The 24,387-nt window shown below is 50.0% G+C and overlaps 1 long non-coding RNA gene across 4 annotated transcripts in view; it reads right to left on the reverse strand.

Annotated features, from left to right (window-relative positions):
- LOC108401547 (uncharacterized) overlaps positions 1-24,387 on the reverse strand; it is a 214,324-nt gene that overhangs the window by 39,533 nt on the left and 150,404 nt on the right. For 2 of the 4 annotated variants that reach the window (XR_012132784.1, XR_012132783.1), the window contains exon 1: positions 1,598-2,537. The exons of 1 other annotated variant lie outside the window; for it this stretch is intronic. This is a non-coding gene — a long non-coding RNA (uncharacterized lncRNA). Of the gene's footprint in view, positions 1-239; positions 290-1,597; positions 2,538-24,387 lie in introns of those variants that run through there. One more of the 4 variants, XR_012132782.1, reaches the window with a different exon arrangement.

Below are 24,387 nucleotides of genomic sequence, written 5' to 3' on the forward strand. Positions count from 1 at the left end.
TTCTAGCTCCCCCTCATCCCAGTGCTCGTGACAGATGTAAATAAGCTGATGCATGAGCCAGGCCTGCCTGCCCCTGACCCTTTCCTCTTCTGCTCAGTTCCTTATCTACTATGGCCCCTGGCCTGGCCATCTCGTCCCCTTGCGCTGCACAGAGAGCACACTTCACTGCCCAGGGCTCACAGACGACCCACGGGGAGGCCCCCCTCCCAGCTCTCCCTCCCTTCCTTCCCTGGTCTTACCCCTGTAAGCTCCTACTTGGCACCAGTCTTGCTGACTACGCTCCTTTTCCTGTTGACTGGATACCGTCCCTACAGAATAAAGAAGTCCTTGTCCTCAGATCCCTCCCCATGACAGGCCCACAGGCCTGTCAAAGGCATTCTCTGTTGTTTGGCAGGCTCCCTGCAAGGGAGGGCTGGGCTCTGGTCTGGGCATCTGCAGGCTTGGCTGGGAAAGGGAAGGGCGAGTCCTCATCGCTTGGAAGTGAAGAGGGGTGAGGCTAGGGATGGGGGTGCTCGCACTGGGGCTTCATCTAGCTTTTCCCCAAATACCCAAAATCAAACACAATCATGAGGATTAATTTTCTTCTGGACTTCTCTGCAGTCCCATACACATCTGTATTTAAAAATATGTGCATATAAAATATTCATGCTTCCTTTTAATTCCCACCCGTTTATTCATTTAACAAATATGGAACACTTACTCCACATCTAGAATTTGTGCCAGGCCGTGTGGACTCAGTAAAGAACCCAGACCCAGATGGACCATCCCTGGTGTTAGGGAGCTTAGGATACCACTGGGAATAAAGAATGTCAAACACCCTCGTACAGGAAGACAAAACCACAGAGGATGAGGGCGATGAGGGGCAGGTACAGCCCCAGGGCTGCCGTCCTTCCCAGGGGCCGGGGAGGCTCCCCAGGGGCACAGACCCCGTGTCCCAAGGGGCTGGCATCATTCTCCCCACCCTCCTGGCCTCCCCGGGAAACGGTGCATGCTTCTCCCTCCCAAGTGGGGTCAGGAGAGAACGAGGCTCTGAACTTACAAACGGAGGAGAAAAAGGAGCTCACTTGTTTTCTTTCTTTCTGTTCTCTCTCCCCTGAATTTGAAAATGTTGAATTCTCACAAGCACTGCCAAGGGAAGCCCGTGCCGTCCCACACACAGACCCCTCCCCACAGAATGGACCCTGTGTGACTGAGCGTGTCTGTCGGGCGGGAGGGGGGGGCAGGCACACAGATCAGGGAGGTTCAGGGGCTCGTTCAGGAACGGAGAAGGGTGGACAGACACCCTGAGAGCAGGCGGCGGGCCCTGGGTGAGAGGACGGGCAGAGACACAGCTCGGAGACAGGCCAGAGGCCAGATGGCAGCGCCGACCAACAGGGAGCCGAAGACAGAGCTGGGCCGCCTTCTCCAGCTTCCGCTACAAGATCTTAGGGACGATCCTTATTTCCCACACACCCTGTGGAGTCCTGGCGAGGGAGCATCAAGACTGCGTTAAGATCAGTCTGGAAGAACAGGAGCTGCCCCCAGATGCAGCCAGATCTCAGAATCGGAAGCAACCCAAAGGGTCACCGGGCCCCTCCCCGGGAGTGCCCTCACTTACTTCCGCAGGTCGGCATCTGGCTCCTGCTGAGCATGAAGGGACCAGGATTACCCTTTCGGGGACAGTTCTGATGCTGAGGGACTTTGTCCTCACACGGACAGCAACCTGCCCAGGACCTCGCCCTGTGGCCACAGCCTTCCCGGGAGTCCCTGGCAGCCACGCAGCCCAGACGGCCCCTCGGGTGGAGCTCATTAGGTGCATGAAGACAGCTCGTGCGCGTCCCTCCCTCGTTCCCTCCCAGAGCTTCCTGCAGGCCTTGCCTGTGATGTGCAGGGACTGGGCCTTGGCAGGACAGTGCAGAGCCCGCCAGCCTGGCCCTCAGCAGTTTCCTGTGGGAGATGGACAGCGTATGATGATCTCAGCACTGAGAGGAGGGCCCGTCCTTCCAGGGCATTTTAAGATAAAATGAAGATCGCTGTATTTTTATGAAGATATTTTTTAATGTGCAAGGTTTTAGTGGCGACCTTTACATCCCAGGCCACCACGGTCAGAGGGCACTCAGCACGTGTGAACCAGGCACTCCGGCAGGCGGATAAGGGGCCCCGAGCTGGTAGGCTCTGCCGTTCAGGCCCAGCCACCCCCGCACAGTGAGTAAGAGGCGGTTCCTTGTATCTGAAGGAAGCTGAGCTCTCACCTCTGCTGCTGATTCTCCAAAGAGGGTTGGGAAGTGGGCCCCCTGGCCCCCTGGCCAAGCCCACAAGGAAGCTCGTGTCTCTTCCCCATCTGTGTGCTGAGGCCCCCAGTCCCACAGAGCCTCCGGTTCCTACAGAGGAAGTGTCCCTCCAGGCTCCACTGGGCACTAGGTACCTAACAGCCGTGACTGCCCATGCGGGAGACTCCCCGGGCTTTCAGCCGGTTCTTTCCCAGGTCAACCTCAGGAACTGGGGACACACTCTTCCCGGCTGGCCAGGACACAGAGCTGGGAGTCAGCCCAAGGCCTGGAAGCGAACTTGGTGAGACACAGGTTTACAGAACTCCCCCGAGTGGTTCAAGCCTGCCTCACACGTCCCACCGGATCCGGGCTCCGACTTGCCCAGTGTTCTTGGTGCTCGAGGCTCCAGCGGCCCTGGGCGGTGCAGCAGGAGTGGAGCCAAGCGCGGACCGCCTGGCCGTGTGGCAGAGACACTCCCGGGAGCCAAGAGCACTGCCCACATCCGCTGCGGCCCTTGGGGTCTCAGAACCGGAACCTGGGCTAACAAAGGGCTTGGATGGCACTGCTGGGTCCATTATTGTGTTGGCGTGGGGACCAGCTGCTGAACCATAGAGCTCCGGGACCGAGAGTGGTTCTGAGATAGACCTCGCCTTTCCCCTACCTCCTCGCCAAGCCCTCCTGAACAGGGAGTATCTGTCCTCTACTCCCCTGAGACAAACGTGGGGATGTAAAATGACCTGGGGAAGCCGTCTGGCAGTTCCTCACAATGATAAATGGCATTTTGATCCATCAGCAACGAGATATCTACCCAAGAGAAATGAAAAGGTAAGTCTGCACAAACCTATTACCCATGAGAGGCAAAGGTGGAAACCACGCAAACGCCATTGTCTGATGGCTGGATGAGCAAATGCCGTCTCTCTGCCCAGGCAATGGGCTATCACCCACCGATGGCAGAAGTGAAGGGCCGGCACCTGCTACAGCCTCGGTTAACTCTGGAAATCACAGAAAGCCTCGTATCGTATGGCTTCACTTACGCGAAGTGTCCAGAAGGGGCAAACCCATAAAGAAAGAGATTCACGGTCGCCTCTGGCTGGGGGCAGGGGAGTGGGGCTGGGCCGAGGAGAAAGCACTAATGGGCCCAAGGGGTCTTTTGGGTGATGATAAAATATTCTGACATTGAGTTTCTGCAATGATCATACAACTCTGTAAACTGAAAACCATTGAACTGTACACTTTAAACAGGCCGACTTTACAGTACATAAATCATATATCAAGAAAATCGCAGAGGGAGGAGGAAGAGGCAAATCTTAGAGCCACAGAGGGTTAGGCAGAGCACGCTCTAGTCCCCAGACAGCGCGTGCCCCTGTGTGTGTGCGTGTGTGCGTGCGCGCGCACACACGCACTCCCAGGACAGCTTATTCTGGCGGCCAGCAATGAGCCGTGCCTCCTCGTAATCACCGCTCTATGCAGTCCCCTCCCACAGGGACGCTGGGCTTGGACGGGGGACATCAGCCGCATGATCCAGGCTTTAGTGTGGCACCCTGAGGCTTGTGCTCTTGGATGCCCTCACGTCGTCCCTGTGCCACGGAGAGAAGAGGTCCAGCAACATACCAGAGAGACCAGATGGAAAGAGAGAAAATGCCTCAGCCGGCCCCCAACGCCTCGAGCCATCCCAGCTGAGGCAGACGCCATGGAGTGAGGAATCCCCTTGCATATTCCAGCTCCTGCAGCCACGCGTGGAAACAAAGAGCCACCAGCCGAGCCCAGCGCCCAGTGCAGGACCACAAACACAGGACATCAGCATCGTTCAAGCCCTGAGTCTTGCAGGGGGTTGTTAGGCAACACCTGCCGCGAGGCCTGACAACCCCGTTGGGCCACGCCAAATTCACCAGGGCCTCCCTCCCTGGTGCCCTCCAACTCTGCGATGGATCTGAAGAGAAACATGAGTTAATGGGGGCATATGTGCCAATTGTCACTGCTGTTCAGGGCAGTTTAACACCGTGTTTATCTGACTGGCGTATCAGCTACTTCCCGTCACTGAGAACTGACTGCTCAGGGATCCCATGCCTGGCAATGAGAAGACTGGTTGTGGCTATTACACTAATGGCTGGAAAAATGCATTTATTCACGGAACACCGTACTGCCTGCTGAGGGCCCTCCCTGGGGGACCCGGGACGGAGATGTGGGCCGGCAGGACGCACCTGCAGTGATGGGCACAGTGCAAGCGAGAGGCAGAGGCACGTCTGCAAGCCTTTTCCTGGCACCTTTCTGCTCTTCCCACAGGCTGGACCATCTTAGCAGGCAAAATGTCTTTTTAAAAAATTCATGTATCTCCACAGAAGGATCAACCAACCCTCAAAAGACGGCACAGGTGGGGACCTCCAGCTCTGAGGCGGCTGCGTGACCTGTGATCGTGGCAGCAGGTCTGTGTCTAGAGGTCAGAGGTATGTTTTCTTGCACAATGAGACAGTCTGACAGTTAAGACTATGCCAAATAAAGGGTTTTGTCTGGAATGTATTTGAAAGTCAGAATTTAGGTGTTTATTTCAAAAGATAAACCTGGAAAGTTTGGGGCTAAGAACAATGTTTTCTCCCTCCATAGCAGGTCTTTGTTACCCCACATCTGCATGTCAGTCATCACGGCAGTTTCGCCCCTGACGTACAGGAGGAAGCAAGTCAGAGCCGAGCTAAACGAGGCTTGTCTGAGATTCCCGACAGCAGAGGACTGCGTCTGCACCCAGCTTCTCCACAGCCTCATCAGACTTGCTGACGCCCCCCAGACCCTTGCCACTGGAGAAAGAAAATGAGATTTTCTGGGTGCTTTTAGCAAGGGACCGAGCTCTCACAATAACACAGCATTAATGAAATGCACCTCTGAACCCTTTAATTGCTTCTAGTAGCACTTCACTTACAATCAACGTTCTCCTGTCCCTACTGCAATTTTCTTGTTTTGAAAAATAATAGTGTGACACATGCTTTGATTAGAAGACAGAGGACTGGCCACACTCCTTAGCACCCAGTAGATGGGCCCCACCTGAAAATGTTCACCAACCAGTGGTAAATAAATGGAGAGGACATACAAGCTGAGAGGGAGTCTCTGTAATTGAGCTGCATAATGAGCGAAACAGAAGAAGAGCTGCTATTAATAACGACACAGTAATTGGAGGTCACCCAAAGAGAGCCCTGGTACACTCAGCATTCACATTAGCTTTGCACAAAGACCATTGTAGATCTTTCTAAAGGACTAAGTGGCCGACAGTGAGGCCATTTATCGGATTCTTCTGGTACCAGCGGGAAGGTCTTCCACCCTAGGGGAAACGGCACTGGCCTGAAGCACTTCACCGAGAGAGAAAAACGTCTGATTGGACTCAGGGTGCAATTAAGGCAAAGTTCCCTTGCACACCGACACACCCATGAACTCTGGAGCCTTTTTTAGACACTTTCTCCTACACAAAGTATGTGCAAGTGGCCACATCCTAAGGAATGGGGGCACCACTTCTGTGCCGAGACAGGACGGACAGGCCCTGGGGAAGGTGGGAGGCAGGGGCCGTGTGCAGGGATGAGTCTGAGTGGGTATCCGAGGCTCCTCAGTTCCATCTGAAGAAACAGTCGCCAGGTTTTTCCTCTTTGCACCCCTATCCCCTGGGCAGGACTGAGAGAGATTCATTATTGTTTGATAAGTCAATATCAAATTCTAATAAAGAGATGATTCTTTAATCCCATTGTGTGGATGGCTCGTTATAACATCCAGAGAACTCTTGGGCATATTAAAATTGTTCAGTGCCATAAATTATAATAGTATCAAAATAGATTTCCTTTGCAAAGGGACATCCGTTAATATGATTTATATAACCACCCAAAAATGAGATTTGTGCAAGGGTCAGTGGAGGTGATCTTATCAACACCTCGTCCGGTCAGACGGTCAGACGGTGAGGCTCCCTCGGCTTCCGGGATAAGAAGACACGCCTCCAACCAGGTGGGGCTCTGCACACAGCAGGCGTCTTCCCGAGGCTTCACGGCTCTGCTGCTGCCTCAGGGTCCCCCCACCCGTGTGCCCACCCAACTCCGTATATAAAACCAACAAGACGGTCCTTGACTCAATACTGTCTCCCCAGAGCAAAACTGAAATTCAGACCTCGCCACACACCGGCCTCAGGGAGCACGAGGTCTGCTGCGTCTACTCCTCCGCACGCCACAGCCAATGACAGCCCTGCATGGCAGATTCTCGGCAAAGTTTCTAAAATGAGTGACATGAGTAAATGAAAATACAAGATATCTGTTTCTACCTGTATCAGACCAGCAGGTAAGGGGCATCTCCAGGTCAGAGACTGAACTGGACTAAGGGTCTCCCCAAAAATCATGCCCAGTTGAAACTTGTGAATGTGACCTTAATTGGAAATAGGGTCTTTGCAAACGTGATAAAGATGAGGCCGTAAATCCAGTACGACTGGTGTCCTGATAGAGAGACGGGTATCTGGACACAGAGACACACATAGGTGAAGGGCCATGAGAAAACGGAGCCCAGGCTGGAGAGAAGCATTCACAAGTCAAGGACTGCCAGCGGCCGGCAGGGGACGGAGGAGGCAGGGCAGACTCTCGTCTACAGGCTTCAGAGGCAGCGTGGCCCTGTCAACATCGTGGTCCCGGACATCTGGCAGCCATAACTGAAGACAACTGTCTGCTGTGTAAGCCGCCCGGCCTGCAGCCTGGCGTCACAGCAGCCCCGGGCCTGAACGCAGGCACCTCGGGGAAGGTGCCCGATGGCCCCCCCGGGGCCGACAGCATGCCCACTGAGAACGCGGTGAGAAAGCAGACAGGCCCAGGCCTCCTTCCGGGACCCGAGTGGGAAGGGAGAGCCACTTTGGCACCGTCCACCGGCTCTGTCCTCACCTCTCCTCTTCTAAGCAACAGAACAAAGGCAAGAGACCCGAGTCACCCAGGGTGGCTTCACACTGCTCGGCCTCCCTCACCCGCAGCCCTCACCCCCACCCAGGCCGCCTTCAGCTCCTCCCACCCGTCCAAGGCCTCATAGCCCCCGTCCTCAGCCGCCCACCCTAAGAGCCGTCTCACTCTGGTGATCCCATGGATTCACCCATTTGTTCCATCTGCCCATCAGAACCGTGCCCGAGACAATTCAGACACCACTTGGCGGTCCAGCCTTGCCCCTCTGAGGTCGCCCACAGGTGTGAGCTGCCATGCGTCTCTCCGGGGCCTTGAGCGGCGCTGCCCCATAACTTTCTGTAGTGATGGGAATGTTCCACATCTGGGCTGCCCAATACTGTAGCCGCTGGTCACTACGACAGCTGAGAAACTGATTTCTAATTTTAACTTTAATTCATTTAAATCTAATCAGTTCTCTGTGGCTCATGACTACCAGAGCAGGTAATTCAGGTCTAGAAGCAATTTTGGAATCAGACACAAAACATACAAAGAGTCTCCATCTCATACAGACACACACATCTCCCTAGGATGAACAGCAATTCTCAGAGCGTACGGAAAAGAAACTTTGCTAACTATTCCATAATTTGAAAAGCCATCTCAGTCCACAGTGGAGTTAATAGCCTGTATTACTATGCAGGTCAGCGTTAGCTTAATTCATTTGGCCCAAACCCCCAAGCTCCTTTCCAACTGTACCCCTTTGGGCCACTGAGAAGAAAAATGATACTACTGCGAACCCCCTACTCCTTAACAGCTGTTCCTGTGGCTACACAAAGACCCTGCTGATGACTAGAAGTCACCATTTACAAGGACTTGATCATGTGAGCTCTTGAGCAAGGCGCAATTCTTTTTCCCAGCCTGAGGGAAGCCAGAGAGGGGATGGAAGGGGACCCTGTCCAGCTGCTTTATTCCCTCAACAGTGCCCTCGGCGTTACCACCTCACACGGGCTGGGCTCTTTCAGGAGATCTGTGAGCATCTACCACACGGGTCAAATTCATACCTATCCATGCAGAGTACGTAGAGTAAGGAATATAAAATACCCACTTCTCTCTCCTCTTTTCTACTTAGCCATCTTAGAAAGAAATCTGCCTCTGCCCCATGAACAGATACCAGGAAGTCAGGAGATATCCTCCATAAATAATGCCGGAAGCAGTTGCCGCATGCTGGCTCCACGGGGACTCCGGCTACACAGGACCAGACACCTAGATATCTGCAACCAACGGATGACTGACATTTTCCATGTGAACCCAGTATTGCAGACAGAGGAGGGGCTAGGGGGTGGTGTGTGTGTGGCCACTCTGATCAAAGCGGTGAAAGTGGTCCAGCGTGGAGGGCGGCCACACACAGGACCTGACGCAGCAGTCGGGCCTCTAGTCCACAGTCGAGCTCAGGGCTTGTTTCTCTGGCTTGAATCAGAGCTGCCCAAATTAGCCAGGGAGCCTTTTAAGGTCTTCTCATCTCAGAGTGACTCTGTAGACTGTGTCTGATCAGTAATAAAACAGCCACCCAGCCACTGTGGCTGAGCAGAGAATGCAGTGGGATTTCAGAGAGACGCCGGGGCGGAGGGCGAAGCCCAGGGGTGCTCCACTTTGTGCAGATCCTGGCTGAGCACTGGGCCTGGCGGCGCCACTCGAGTTTTTTGTTCTCGCAGTTGATGGCAGTCTTCGCCCTGCACGGAGCACAGCCGGACCCTCAGAACAGAGGCCACGGCCTCTGCCACAGGACAGGACCACAGAACACAGACTCGGCCACAACCCGTCGCCCTCACCTCCCTCACTCCCTACCCCAACTCCAGAGAATATAAGTGTTTAAAACAAAAGCAATTTCACTTCAATGATAAGAAACCTAAGGAATAAAAATGCCAGACTACCTCTTCTCCTTTTTAAGTGCCTATTCGGTCACTCCACAAACATTTATTGAGTTCACTGAATGCCAGAACCTGTATTAGACCTGGGGATACCAAGGAGACAGACAGCAGAACAAGTCCTTGCGGTAAGTGTTCAAACAGAGGCCGGGTGGCCGAGTGTGATCACGGCACCCCAGGGCCCCTGTCCAGGCCCCCTCCCATCTCGCTGGCCATCTCCTCTGCACCTTTGGCTGGTTCTCCCTCACCTCCACCTTCCCCACCCTTGAGCAAAGGTGGGGCCCCAGGTGCAGCCCTCCTTTCCATCTATACTCACTCCTTAGAGCTTTAGAAATTATCTCTCTGTTGTGACTCTCATTTGTTCCTTGAGCTTTCAGAAACGTATCTGTCAAGCCCTGGACTTTCCCAGGCTTGTATCCCAGACACGTGTATCCAACTGCCTACTGTCACCTCCTCTGGATCCTCACTGGGAGTCCCGCACTAGCAGCTCCCGAAGGGACCTGGACCCTCCCTGACTAAGCCGCTCCCCTTCCTGTCTCACCGAGGCAGTGGCTGCTTCCAGCTGCTCAGGCCCAAACCTCAAGTCCTCCTGGACTCCTGCCCCTCCCTCCGCACATCCAGCCCATCAGCAAATCCCTTTGTCTCTGCCTTCGAGACCCACCCGTCCCTGCTACTGCCTGGCCGAAGGCTCACTGTCTCTCCCGATTGCTGCAGTAACTTCTTAGCTGGCGCTCTGCTTCCGACTTATCTGCCCACTTTATTCCCAATTAAGTGGTCAGATTTATCCTTTTAAGATCGACACAGAGTACAGCACTCCTCGGCTGCATTCCCCCCAACAGCTTCCCGTCCACCTGAGGTCCTGCCCTAGGCCTGCACCCCTGCCCCCTCCCCTCTAGGCCCCCGCCGGCCACCTCCTGCCTCTCCCTTGAGCACTCCACACATGCTCCTGCCTCGGGGTCACCTCTGCCCAGGGATCTTCAGGGCTGGGGTCCCCACCTGCTTCTAGCCCCCACACACGGTCAGTGAGGCCTCCCCCGGCACCCTCTAAGATAGCACCCACCACCTCCCACACCCCCTCAGTACTTGACCTTGCTATGCTTTGCTTCCTAGCATTATCCCTTTATGACATAGATAAACTGGGTTTCTTTTTTGTTCATTGTCTTTATTCCCTTACTAGAATCAACCCCATAAAATTACAAGTTCTTTTTAATCCAAGACTATTCCCAGAGCCTAGAAGAGAGACACCACATTGTGAACTCAAGAGACATCTGTTGAATAGACGAACAAATAAGGTAACTTTAACGATAATGGAGTAGAGGCCACGATGCCAGGCGCCTGCGCAGCCCAGCGCCTACCGCGGAGGAAGGAGGCAAGCAGCCCCTTACCACAGGCTGCCATGTTCTGGACTGCTGGCTGCGGTGCTGGTCCCCGCTGAGACACGGCCACCACAGTACCCCTCTGTGCGCACCGCTGCCGCCCTCCTCGCTGCCCCCCGCCCAGCTCACATGTTTGGGCTACAACGGCGCTGCTCCATAGAAACATAGTCTTAAATCATCTAGGAACCACACTTTAAAAATGGAACAAGAAACAGGTGGTATTGGCATTAAAATATATTTTATTTTAGACAATATATCTAAAATTTTGTTTAAACAAGCGATATACGAAATATTAATGAGGTCCTTCCCTTCACTACCGCAGAAGCAGTTCCTATCAGACACTGGACCTGCCGCACCTGCGGATGCCCGACAGCCACGCGTGGCTCGTGGCTGTCCTGCTGGACATCCGCTCAACAGTGGGTGACCGACTGTGTCTTCACCTTCAGGACCAATGTTGTCTCCTCTGCTGCCTCTTTTCCTCCAATGACTTGGTTCAACAAGAGGGCCTGGCCCCTGGGGGTGCTGGCTGTTTGCCACTGGGCAGGGCCCCTGCTGCAGGCCTGGCCTCCCCTCCACCCAGCTTCCCCACCCGAGCCTGGGTGGGTAGGCCGGGCTGGGGGCGGCCTGAGGTCGGAAGCTCTCTGAGCTCTCCAGCAAAGTCCCTTTTCCTAAAACACATTTTCCCACTGCGGTAGACAGGTAATGCTTAATAAAAATAGTGCTTTGTTTTCCCTTGGCTTTTCCTTTCCGATGCGTCTCCCCAGCAGGGAAGCCTGAGTGACGAGGAGTGGATGGCAGGAGCCTGGCACCAAAACCCCACTTGCAACCCAGACAGAGTGCCGACGCGTGGCACGTGACTGGGCAGGACGACAGAGCCCAAGAAAGTCACCCTGCACGAGCACCAGCTGGCCAGGGGGCTCCTCTGAGCTCGGCCGCACAGGAGGCAGGACCCCTGGGGCTGGGAGCCAACAGACAGCAGCCCCGAAGGGAGAGGCACTGAGCAGCGGGAGGGCCACCACGCGCCTCCGAGGAGCACGCTTCACGGAGAAGCTGACCCACGGGACAAGGGGTGACTCAGGGCTGCTGCCTCTGAACACATTCCCGCCCACAGCACCTTCTGCGCCTCCTCACGGCCCCTGTGTCCTGGAATATGCCACCAGCACCTGGGATGCCCTGAATGGGCCCTGTTCTGAGCCCCCCTCCCAAGTGGCTAAGACTGAGGACTGGGCGAACCCATGCCTGAATCCTGGGCATCCTGGCCTTCAGCCCACAGCTCCTCAGCTCTGAGAAGGGATCCTCCCAGAAACCCACTCTCTCCTTGTCTTCAGAAATATCCAGACATGCCTGCATGCCAGGGGGCACACTTACTTCCAGGCTGGGAGGTGTAGGGATGGCAGAAACCCCAGCTCAGGCTCTGCCCTGGTGAGATGGCTGCACGAGGAAGATGCCTGCCTGGCAGCGCAGAGGCCCTGGAGCAGGCCTCTCAGACCCTCTGTGGTCACTCAGCTCCCCACACAAGTCTGTCCTTGCAGCCTCTCCATGGCACACCGGTCAGGATCTGAGGCTTGAAGTTCTCTGCCAGGTGCTGTCTCGGGACTCATATGGATGTGGCACTTTGCCCTCTGGGAGCTTGAAAGCTTGTTTTGAAGAGAAAGCAGGCAAATTTTTCCTGAGCAAGATGAGATAACATCATTCCCCAGCGCTTAGACTTTGGTCTCAGACGGCCTGTCATCTATATGAATTCTTTGCTAATACCACAATCACTGCCAGTTCAAGTGCAGTCTATATTGCCAATACTTTGCTTGGGGATAATCTGTGCAGAGCCGCACTTTAAAGTTCTCTGCTGTTACTGCCCCCTCTACTTAATTAATTCCTTTGTTAAACATCCACAAAAAATTATCAACATGTTTAGCTTTATTCCTAAATGCAGCCTGGAATCCAGCAAGAGTCGGAGAAAAAGAAAACAACACCTAATGATCCTTGAACAGTGTCTCAGTCGCTTCTTCAGCACTCGCGGCCCTCCCCTGCCTCTTTCCTCACTTCCGCCTAACAAAGGGAAAACGAGGAACGCAGACCTCCAGGCGCACGGCCCCTCTCTGGGTCACAGCGTGGGTAGCGTGGGAGATGCGTCTGCTCCACGTGCCACTGCGAAAGGGAGTGGGAACAGCTGCGCGGCGGCACGGGGGTCTGCCCAGAGGACGAGATGTGAGCATTCACAGGGCCTTCTTTTAACTTCCCTGTTCAGCTATTTCAAATGTTAATACAAAATAAAAATATGAAAATCAAAAATACTTTCATGGTCCTACTTTGGATCCCACTCTTCACTTCCTGCCCCCACCCCACATCTCCGCCCTGAATGAATGCACGTGATCTGCTCTAAAACAGCTCATTCTCTCCATTACCAGGAAAGAGGAATATGTCAGGGAATCGCCTAGTTTTCAAAATGCATTGTGAAAGTCCTTTTAAAAATCTATGCCCAGTTCACTTTTGTGCTTTTTTGTTGTTAAAAATTATTATCTAAATCTCAGTTCTTTTTGGAGAACAGAGTGACAGGAATTCTGAAATCAGTGAACAATGGCCACGCTGCTGAATACTCGCTCAGGTGGCCAACACAATGAGCACAGTATTAGTAACAACGGCTGCGTCTGTCGGGAATGGTGCCCAGCTGCTAGAGGCAGAGACCAGAGCACAGGGGCTTGAACACGGAGGAGTTCACTCATGTGAAAGGGCTATGGGGGCTGGAACGTGCCTCCCTCCTCACCGAAGACCCAGAATCCCTTTATCTTTCTGCTCAGCCAGCTTGTCGCATGGCTTCCATTTCCAAGATCCCAAGATGTTCACAAGCGTCCCAATTATCATGTCTGTATGTCCAGACGGGAAGAAGGAAGGGGGAAAAGACAAAAAGGCACCTGCCCGCAGGACAGCCTGTCCTCCAAGGGCTGCTCCAAATGCATTGCTGTCTCTCTTTCTCCCCACCAAGTGGTTCTGCATCCCACCAACCTCACGTAAGAGCTGAAATTTCTATCATGTTCTTCTCAACCGGAAAAGCCCCTGTAGAGACAACGCCCTTGCTGTTGGCTGCCCAGCACCCAGCATCCTTCTTCTGTGTCATCAGGATCAGGGCCTGCTTCCCACTACAAGGCCCAGGGGAAAGTCCTTCCCTCCCGTCACCGGCAGCCGTGAAAACACGGGACCACCAGCTCATGCCCAGCAGCTCGTCCTGCAGAAGCGCCACGTGACAGAGGAATGGCGAGCAGCGCCTCCACAGGCAGCAGCCCCGTCCGGCAGGGCAGGCAGCCACAGTGCCGTGTCCAGCAGCACAGGTGGGGTGTTCTGGCCGGACGAGCCCCCCGTGCTGTAACGGCCGAGCCTCCTGCCCTTGGCCCTCAAGCGCTGCTCGGCTCCTGCCCGTCTCCCATGCCTGGTCCTCCCCCCCCACAACCCCTCTGTCTCCTCAATATGCCCCCTTTCTGCTTCACCTCACCAGTTGGTTCCATTTATGCCCTACCTGATATGGCTAAGGAGGCATATATTTCTAATCTATGCTCTTTGGTTACTGGAATACAAGCCCCTACAACTCATCTCAGGCATAGATGCAAGTCCTAAACTCAGACACTGTGGTCCTGGGGGAGAGGATGTCGGGGAAACGGCTGGGAACAAAAGCTGCCCCTCAGAGGCCATGGGGATGCTCCTATCTCCTGGTCTCCGACATGAATCCTGTGCTCGTCTCTGCATCATCGGTCAGCCCGCTTCGGTCACTGGGCATCTTCATCTCCGCGACTTTGCTCCTCTCCAGAACTCTTGTGTGGGATCAACAGCCTTAATGCAGAGGTGACACTACTGAAGATTTCAGCTTCAGGCTCCAGATCTCCTTATGTGAAGTCTGGACAAAGAACTGGCTGGTGCATGATCAAGGAGACACCCCTGTCAAATCAGCTGTAACAGGGGCATGGGGGCCATGGCTAAGTACAACCCTTCAGCAGCAGTCAGCAGGAAGGACAGGCCCTAGAACCCTTCTGGTACAGGGATGCAATGTGACGTGACATTGTGCTATGATGGGACAGGAATGCCTAGGTATGGCACAATTTTTGGAGGACAGACCTGAGATGCTCAATCAATTATATATTTTGAGCACCTACTATGTGCAAGGTGAGGTGCTAGGAGTTGAGCAAATTATAAAGAGGATAATATGTGTCTTCCTTTGAGGACTTCATAATCCACACGCACAAAAAAAGTTAAGGGATGCATTAACATATATACTTGGTTAACAGCCAAACTTGTTTTACCCACTAGATGATGGAAGAATTCAACAGGAAAGACCATATTGAACTTTGATGATCAAGGGAGCCTGTACAGAGAAGGGGGATTTTGTTACCTTGAAGGAAGATAAGAGATTGAGTGACAGCAAATATCAACACCCAGATCGATGGTGGTGGCTGGCAGGGGTGGGAGCCACTCACTCAGAGGGCAATGCTGACTCAAGGCTGAGAGACAAAATCTGCAGAAGTGAGAACTAAAAAATTGAGAACAACCATTTAAAAATTTTACCTGGCACAATCACACTGCTAAAGCAACATGTACGTTTACCAGTGTAAACAAAGGGGAAAGATACATGCATTTAAACTTGGAGTAATGGAGATGGAAGACTTAACGTACTGATAACAGCAAACTACACTATTAGGAGCCAAACATGACACTGAAAGTCTGGGAAATATTTAAGAACATCTGCCTGAAGCATCAGAATGCTAACAAAATAGGGGACAATTACTGTTCCAAGACTGCGGAAAATGGAACCCGTGGGAGATAAGCCTGGCAGTTAGGGCTGCTTTTTCCCTAGGGATATTTGTTAATTCTGAGGGGGTGACTTAGAAGTTGATAAATGCCTCTGGAAGTCTTGAGGGATACAAAAGAGAGAAAGAGAAAGAGAGAGAATAGTAGTCCAGAAACCACTGGAGGAAAAATTCTGATGAAACCTCTTGTGTTTGCACTTAATTATACTTGCTGCCTTAGAGACTGCGGCTCCACTTCAAATAACTTCAAACCCTGCAACTGAATCGAGGTGCTCTCAGATTGTTAGTATTCCCAAGCATCTAGCAGAAACAAATATTAATCTTCTCTGGAAGGAAATAATATCTTGAACCTCAAAGTATCTCTGCAAGTAATTTTGCAAATACAATATCCAGCACACAATCAAAAATAACTAGTCGCATGAGGAAATAAGACTATGTGGACAACAGTAGCAAGAAGACCAAGCAATAAAATCAGGCCCACAGGGCCTCCAGATATTAGTTTTATCACCCTTAAACCTTAAAACAACTGTGTTTCCTATGTTCAAGAACACAAAAGAGAAGATTTTAAATTTTGGAAAAGAACTAGAAACTAAGAAGGAATTTATGAAACTAAATACTATAATACTTGAAAGTTAAAACCCAAAAGGTAGGTTATGGGTTAAATAGCATACTGGCAAAGACGAAGGGATAATTCATGAAGAAAATTTCTGGAAAAGGACAGGGAGAGACAAAAGAATGAAAAATACAAAAAATAGGTTAAGAGTTAAAGAGGATGTGAGGAGAATGTCTAATATGAATTTAATCAAAGTCCCAAAAGGAGAAAAGATAGAAAATAGGACAAAAGACTATAGCTAAGAATTTTTTCAAAACTGGCGGAAGACATCAAATCATGTACTTAAGAATTCACATTAAGAGTAAATGAAAAGATATTCACAACTAGGCCCACTATTATTAAGCAGCTTAAAACTAAATACATACACAAATCTTAATACCAGCCAAAGAAAACACAAGGTTACTTCCAAAGGACTTTCTACTCTCAACATCTAAAGAGTATCTACAAATCAATTAATATTAAAAAGGCATTCAATAGAATGAAGGACAAGAAATCTGAACCGGCACTAAGTATTAGGAAAATATGCTGACCTTCATTAATAATCAAGAAAATACAAAGTGAAGTCATGATGAGATTCCACAATGCACTCACCAAAATGGCTTTGAAGTGGACAACATAAAGTGTTGACGAAGACGTGGAGCAAAGGGGACTCTCACGCCCTATGGTACAGCTTTGAAAGACTAAGTGCTAGTATCTCAAACTGAACAAACATATACCCTGCGACCCAGCAAAGGCAGGAGCACTAAGAACATGTATAAGAAAGTTCACAGCAGTTTCCTGTGAAACAGCCCCAAACTGGAAACCACGTAAATACCCATCAACAGCAGGATGCATAAACCTTGTGGCACATCACACAACAAAGCAATACATGGCTTTATTGAAGGAAGAGACCGGGACTGCTGAAAATAAACTCTTACAGCTGCAGTCAGTACAACGGGTGGACCTCAACCAAGGGGGAGCAAAAGAGCCACACACGAAAGAATGGTGATTTATTATGAAGTTCAAAAAGCTTGCAAAACTAGTGTTTAGGAATGTATATTTATTGGCAGAATTACAAAAAGGAACAAAGTAGTGATTCCCAAAGTCAAGACACTGGTACCTCTGGGGACAGAGAAGGGTAGCGCCTGTGGGTGCCTTCTAGGGTGCTGGGCATGTTCTGTTCTGTTTAGCTCAGGCGTTGCTTTACAGGTGCTCACCTTGTGATAAATGATTGATCTGCACATTTTTGTTTACTTTTCTATGTTGAATTTCACACCAAAAAATAAAGACTTTAAAGAAAGAGTCAGGTTTTCTAATAACTGTGATACGCTGCGTATCAGCTGGGTGCCAAGCACTAAGTGACACACTTTATCATATATTACTTCACACGATCACCCCGATGACCCTGAGAAGCGCACTTTACCTCTGCACCTCTCTCCACCTACTGAGCCTTAATTTCCTTAACTGCAAAACGGGGATAATAACACTAACCCATTTCAAAAAGCTATCATAGGAATTGAATGAGATGCATGCAAAGAGCTTAAATGATGTCTGACACGTAAGTGCTATTTCAGGGTTAGGGGCCGTCTCACTAACGCACAGCAGCAAGACTCAGTGGAAGTGAGTAGCTTGCACAAGCCACACAGCTAGTGAGAGCAGCTGGACTCAGAGCTGTAGTGTTCCCTGGAGTGCCCTCTGAGTTTCATGTGGAGCGCTAAAGCCTCCGCCTGCCTCCTCCTCCGGGAGGGTCAGATCAGCAGTCAGACAGACGTGAGCAGCAGGGAGAGAGGAGCCAGCAGGCCACGCAGTCTCCACCCACCGTTTGCTGTTCAGCGCAGAGCGATAAGCGAAAGATCCCGGCACAGGGACTTTCCCAATTTTGACGCGCGCGCACGCTTAAGGAAAACCTTGTCTGCTAGTAACCCTTAAGTCATTATCATACTATTATAATATCACTTATATTGTGGATAAGGCCCCCTTACCCCATGGGTTTCACTCTTGGGAAGATGGTGGACACAAACATGCACAAAGAGGTTAGAGGGGAGAAACCGAGGCAGATCCAAAGGGTGGCGTGATAGTGACAAAATGGGAGGGAGGAGACCAAATAAAGCCCCAGAAAAGAACGCAGTGCGAAACCTGGCAGGGGGCTACCCTCAGCCAGGGTTGGTCCGTCCCGCTGTCTGCAGCATACTGGTACTTTCATGCGGCTCAATAAAAAAACCTTTGCAGCTTTGACTCTCTATCGAGTCTCCTGCCTGAATTCTTTCCTTCGAGGAGACAAGCACCAAGGGATTCCACTTCACACTGCCTGGTCAGAGGAGCAGGGACTGGGCTTTCTGGAAGAGCAGGGGAATTCACTCTCTGTGTGAACTGGCACCACTTACTCCTAATGGCTCGGTCACGTCATAAGGAACGGAGGCTGCCCTATTTCTTACCCACCAACTTAGTAAAGAGAGTGCTATTTAGGTGCACGAGCCAGAGATGGCAGCTCTATCGTTGTGCCCTCTAAGGGAGGAGCCCCAGGGTCACAGCTGGCCCGTAGGCCCCTCTGCAGCCCCTCTCACCGATCCCTGCAGGCACAGACCCAGTAGGGCACCCAGCATCTGCTCAGAGGCAGCCTCATAGACTCCAGGCATTGCCCCCTGATGCCAAGCAGAGGCCTGGGCTGCTGGGACCCACAGAAGCAGCTGGTGGAGTGGAGATGGGATGGGAGGCAAGGCAGGTAAGCCAGCGAAAGAACAGTTCCCTCCATCGCATTTCTTTTTTTTTTTTCCTCCCTTCATGTCTATTTTGCCACCTCCACTTTTAATGATATTACAGTCTTGAAGCCTGTGATGGCCACTTGCCCTCTCTCCTGCTTACCCATAATCTAATTCCATTTATTAATAAATTATAATAGTTTGCAGTTCACAAAAATGTTTTATGTGTATGAATTCTTATAAAACTGTTGAGCACTTCCAACTTAAGCTCTGCCCTATAAAATCTTAGAAGTCATCACTCCCACCTTTACAACAAGAAAACCCTCGGAATATGAGAAATTTGACTTTTCTCAGACCCATCAGAGAACTGAGGTGGCCAAGCAAACAACAATCTCCAAATCTGGAAAGATCACACATCCAGAGAGAGAGAGCGGAGACCCACTTAACTGGAATGGAAGCCACTGGAGCCATAACCTGGGAGAAACAATCAAACAGACATGTGATGAACTGTTAGAGGCTGAGCATGAACTAGCATGAGAGTGAGCACCCTGGGGCACAGTCACAGGGGAGCCCCCAGCGCCTTCAGGAGCACAAGCAGGTTTCTCCGGGTGGCAATCCAAAAGCAGCAGTGTCATGGCTCTGGCAGGAGGAGAGGAGGGTGATCGTCGTGAACAGAACCAGAGCCTTCTCCCTGACGAAGGCCTACTCCCCAAGAGAAAGGCTTTGCCTGAGCCTTATTTCCCTGGGGGAAGGAAATGCCTCCCTCTCCAGCCACACCAGCGTTTGTGTGGAGGACCTAGATGGGGAATGCTGCAGCCAGCCAAGGGCAGGGAGGAACCAAGCCATTCCACCGGAGGACGCTCGCGGGGGTCACAGCCCTGAGACACGGGCGCCTGAAGGAGTGAGGCTTATGTGTGAGATTGCAGATGGCCACCTTCCCCACCCCTCGCCACCCCACCAACAGGGCTCCAGTGCAGTAACAGTAGGTGAAGCTGCAAGGACCGCAGCACACAGCCCCTCTCCGAGGAGGACAACATAGGGAAACCCAAAGTCAAGAGGAGACAAAAATAAGGACACTAGAGGATCTGAAGCCTCCGGCATCTGCAACTGTGGCAAACATGAAACAGCCCAAATCCCATAGCCAGGCTGATGCAAATCCTCACACAAAAGACCTATTGGACATCAATCCTATTTCCAATGACCAAAAAATAATAAGACATATGTAACTCCAGGGGGAAATATGTTCCCAGCCTGGGACAAATAAACCACAAACCACTGAAACCGAAATCAGTCAAGGGAAAAACTAGACAGAAAAAGGCCTTTCATTGCTTACAAGAAGTCATGTACTCCCACTCACCCGAGTCTGTCCCAGTGCTGGCTGGGAAGGAGCCAAAAACCCCTCTCCTGCCCCGGCACACTTGCTTCTCCACCCTATTGATATGGAGATGGACTGAGGCCAGGCAAGAGGTTCTGGAATATTGCAATTCTACCCACAACACACCAAGGCAAGAAAAACCTCAGTCTGGAGGGGCAAAATGATACTAGGGTATGACCAAAAAAAAAAAACCACCAAAAAACGGAAAACAAACACCAAGAAAACCTATGCATATCATATATAAACTGCAGAAACCAAAGACAAAGAGAAAATCTTGAAAGAAGCCAGAGAGGGGAAAACAAACTTTACCTAGAGAGGAACAAAGGTAAGAATTACAGTGAATTTTTCATCAGAAAACGTGTAACTCATGGGGAAAATCCCAGGGTAAAATATCTTTGAAACAGAAATCAGTTAAAGGGAGAAACAAAGTGGGAGAAACCTGTTTATTTCTCACAAGCAGCGGTCCACTTCTGCTCACTTGTGTCTCTCGCGATCCGGTTGCAAAAAGGGGCCCCAACCCTTTAAGGGGGTCAAGAGCTTCCCACACCATGGCTTAGTCCCATAACCCGAAAGATCTCACAGCAGCTTTCTCTTTCTTTCATGTGAACTGACTCATTCAGTCCTCATGCCCACCCTGTGAGGTGGATCCTATTAATACAGATGAAACTGAGCCCAGAAAAGTTAAGCAACTTGACCAAGGTCACACAGGTAATAAACAGTAGAGCTGAGATTTGGACCCAGCAGTCTGAAGCCAGAGGCTTTTCTAATCACTCATTCACTCCACCATCTCTTGCTAGGGGCTCAAAGGTCAAAGCTCCTGGCACAGATGCCTGACCAACCTCCAAATCAGGCTGTAAAACATCATATAGTAAGACCCCATAATTTTTGTGCCCTCTGAACTGACAGAAAAGATGAAATTTAGAATGTGGGAAACACTGATTATGTGCAGATATTATAATTGTGTATCTAGAAAACCAAAGAAATTAACTAAAAAGCACAAACAACAAGAGTGGGGGAACTGTTTACAAAATTAATATAAAAAAATCAAAATTTCTGTTCAAGAAGCAACCACCAACCAGATATATAAAAATATAAAGAAAAGATACCATTTAGAATTGTAATCCGAAAGAAAAAATATCTGGAAAAACAAGCAATATGTAGGATCTATGTGAAGAAAAATATAATAACCACCCAGTGGAAAATAGAAAGATTCCTTTACTTGGATAGGAACACTCCCTACAAAGATGCCCATCCTCCGGCATTGATCTATAAATTTAACATGATCAACACCAAAAGAAAACAATGGGGTGGGACAGAAGGACTGGAGGGTCTTCAGTTGGACTCTAAAATTCATATCAAAAAATAAAACAAGGAAAGCCATGACATGTCTGAGTAAGAACATGGGAGAATTCACCCTAGCATATATTAAAATATAAAGCCATAGTAATTAGAATATTCTTGTACTGGATCAACAATTAACATGCAGGTGAATGCAAGTGAATAGGAAAATGAGAGGAAGGCCCCCAAATATGCAAAAATTTGGTTTATGTACAGATAGCTTTTCAATGCAAGGGAAAATATCTACTATTCAATAACTGGTTTGTGATAACTACCTAGACCATCCTGAAAAAGAAGAAAGAACTCCTTTCCTTATTTCTTTATACCAAAACAAACTCCAGATGGATAAAATATTTAAAATAAACACCTAAGCCATAAAAGTACTAGAAGAAAAGACTTTTTTTTTTACTTAACTTGATCACATAAAAACATGGATAAATTGGACTATATAAAATTTAAAACATCTTCATGACAAAAATACCATAAGCCAAGTTGAAAAGCAAGCAATAAAGAAAAATATTATAAAAATATGACAAAGAATCTCCATCAAATACAGATTTCTAAATAAATTGGAAACATTTTTTAAACTCAATAGAAAAAAATAATTAATGGAAAACATCATTATAGAAAAAAAGCAACTGGCTTTTAATCATGTAAAAGGGTATTCAATTTTATTCATATTTAAAAATGCAAGTTTAAAGCACAACATTTCACTTAAATTCTCAAATCAGTTTTATATATTGCCACTATTAAACCATTTCCATTTTTCCACATCTATATCCCTTTGACAAAATTAATTTTTATCAGAATTATTTTCTGTATAACTTTTTAAACAGATATTGGAGTCATTGATCAGGTTTTGTCCATATCAAATAATGATTAGTTACTCTTTCTGCCACCAGGAAGTTTCCTTTGCCACCATTTTGAACAAGCCCCATTTTCCTGGACCTAATTTTAACGCACCTGAATCGTACCTCTGTGCATCTCTACCAATGATCCACGTGCAGTTTCAGTTGCTGTCAATCCCATTCTGTATTCTCTTAACCACAGCCATTAAGATCTGGCTAGAATGCTCTATAGTTTATCCATGAGAAAATGCAGACATTCTTCCTAAAATATCCCAGCCTCACTCTGTGGTCCAAGATTGGTCTGTTGGATTTTGGACCAATTCCTTGGCATCCTTCTGAACACCGTAAAGGACATAGGCTATTTCTCCAACCCACTGAGAAAACCAAGAACAAACCGCTCATCACACTGTGGTCTCATCAGCTCTCACTCTGATGGGCAGGATCAAACCACGTCACGTGACACCTAACGATGTACCATTACTGCAGCGCCAAGGCAGGGTCCTAACATCCCAAGCAGGCTCTGTCCTACGGGCTTGGGTTGTAAAGATGAAAAGACCAACACCTCTCCTTCAAAAATGGGAAATTCGGATATCCAAAAAATAAAGATATTATAATGAGTAAGTACCAGCAGTGATATGGTACGAATATCATAAAGGAATTTTGCATGCTTGGGCCCCTAAGAACAGGAATGGGTTTTGCACCGTGAGCTGATGGGGTCTGAAGCGCCGAGACCCGTCCTGCAGGGGACTTCGTTCTCACATCACCAGGCGTGCCGGGCCGGAGGCAGATAAACAGGACCGTGAAGGTCGGACAACGCAGGACGCGGGGACTCCCGCGCAGACAGCCAGAGCTGGGTTTCCCCGCCTTCTGTGACCGGCTGCTTGTGCTCGGCCAGAGCTCCCACAGATTCTAGGCCTGACTGTCCTTCCTGTGTCCCTCCACGACCGACGTCGCGGTCCGCCTGCCCCCAGCAGGGCTTGAGAGCAGAGCACCAGGCAGCAGAGGCTGGGGAGCTGGCCTAGGGGGGCGGCTCCGAGAGGGGGGCTGGCGACCCGCCCTGAGTCGGGGTGGTGGGAGCTGCCCGGAGTGAGCCCCTGACTGAAAGCCCACGTTGTTCTTTCTTCCTCCCGGGCAGCTTTGGTCGGCTTGACTCTCAAACCATTTATTTCATAATGAATTTATGACCTTGGAACTATAATGCTAATCACAGCATTAATCCCAAGGTTTATCTAAACCCATAGCTTTGGACATTGGCCAGAAAGTGTTTTTGTCTGCAAAGTTAACGTATTAATTTTTTTCACTGGACAGAATGTCTGACAAGATGGTAACTGCTTCAGCACCCTGCTCAGAGCCAGGCCGGACGCCCACTGAGGCTCCGGGCCTGCCAGTCCTCCGGCCCTCCTCCGCAAAGCTCCCGGCGCCTGCGGCCCCTGCCTGTACAGGTCAGGGGGCACAGGGTGGGGGAGCTCACAGTGAGCCTCCTCTCCCATTCCTCGGCTCAGGCCTGAACCAAGGTCACACTCCGCAGGCGTATGGAGGCCACAGGGCCAGAGGGAACCCACACCCCAGGTGACCAGTGGTCACAAACCCACACAGCACCCCTCCCCTCAACAGGCCACACCTGAAGGAGGTGGGCTGGGATGCAAACAACATTCTTTCCAAAGGAGGCCATTGAAGGCAAGAATTAATGCTCTGGAACATAGTATTATTGGATTAAGTTTAAATAGATGTTTCGCTTCTCTTTAGTAATGAACTGTGGGCTCTGAAGGGAGCCAGACAGAATCAAAAGAAGAAAAGAAATAAGAAAAAAGAAAAACAACCCCCCAAAAATCTTCTTAGGTTATTGCTTGAGAAAGATCTTTAAAATTCTGTTTCGAATTGCTGGTCTCTGACAGAACAATTGTGATAAACTGATGAAATGTCTATTTATACCAAAACATAAAACATATGGATGGTTATTTAGAGGACAAATGCATTCTGACAGATATCTAACTTCATTCCACTGAGAGGATGTGCTTTGTCAAACTCTTCATTTTGTTTGAGACACATCGGCTGTTTCCCCTCCTGCCGTGGTGGAAATGCGTATGTCAGGCCCTCCAGCCCCAAGCTGGATTTAAAATATTGCCATCACAACTCTGCGTAAAATCAAGGAAAATCGTAAACATCTCCTATTACCCAGTCACAAAAGAATTATTACCAAGTAAATACCTTAGTGCGCCCATTGGGTAGCAGAGAGAATTATTCAAAAGTCTTCAGTATAGATTACTGGCAAATACCACCATCCGTGACATACTGAATTACTGAATTACATATGAGCA

The sequence above is a fragment of the Manis javanica genome, chromosome 6 (genome assembly GCF_040802235.1).
Source record: "Manis javanica isolate MJ-LG chromosome 6, MJ_LKY, whole genome shotgun sequence".
Taxonomy (NCBI): domain Eukaryota; kingdom Metazoa; phylum Chordata; class Mammalia; order Pholidota; family Manidae; genus Manis; species Manis javanica.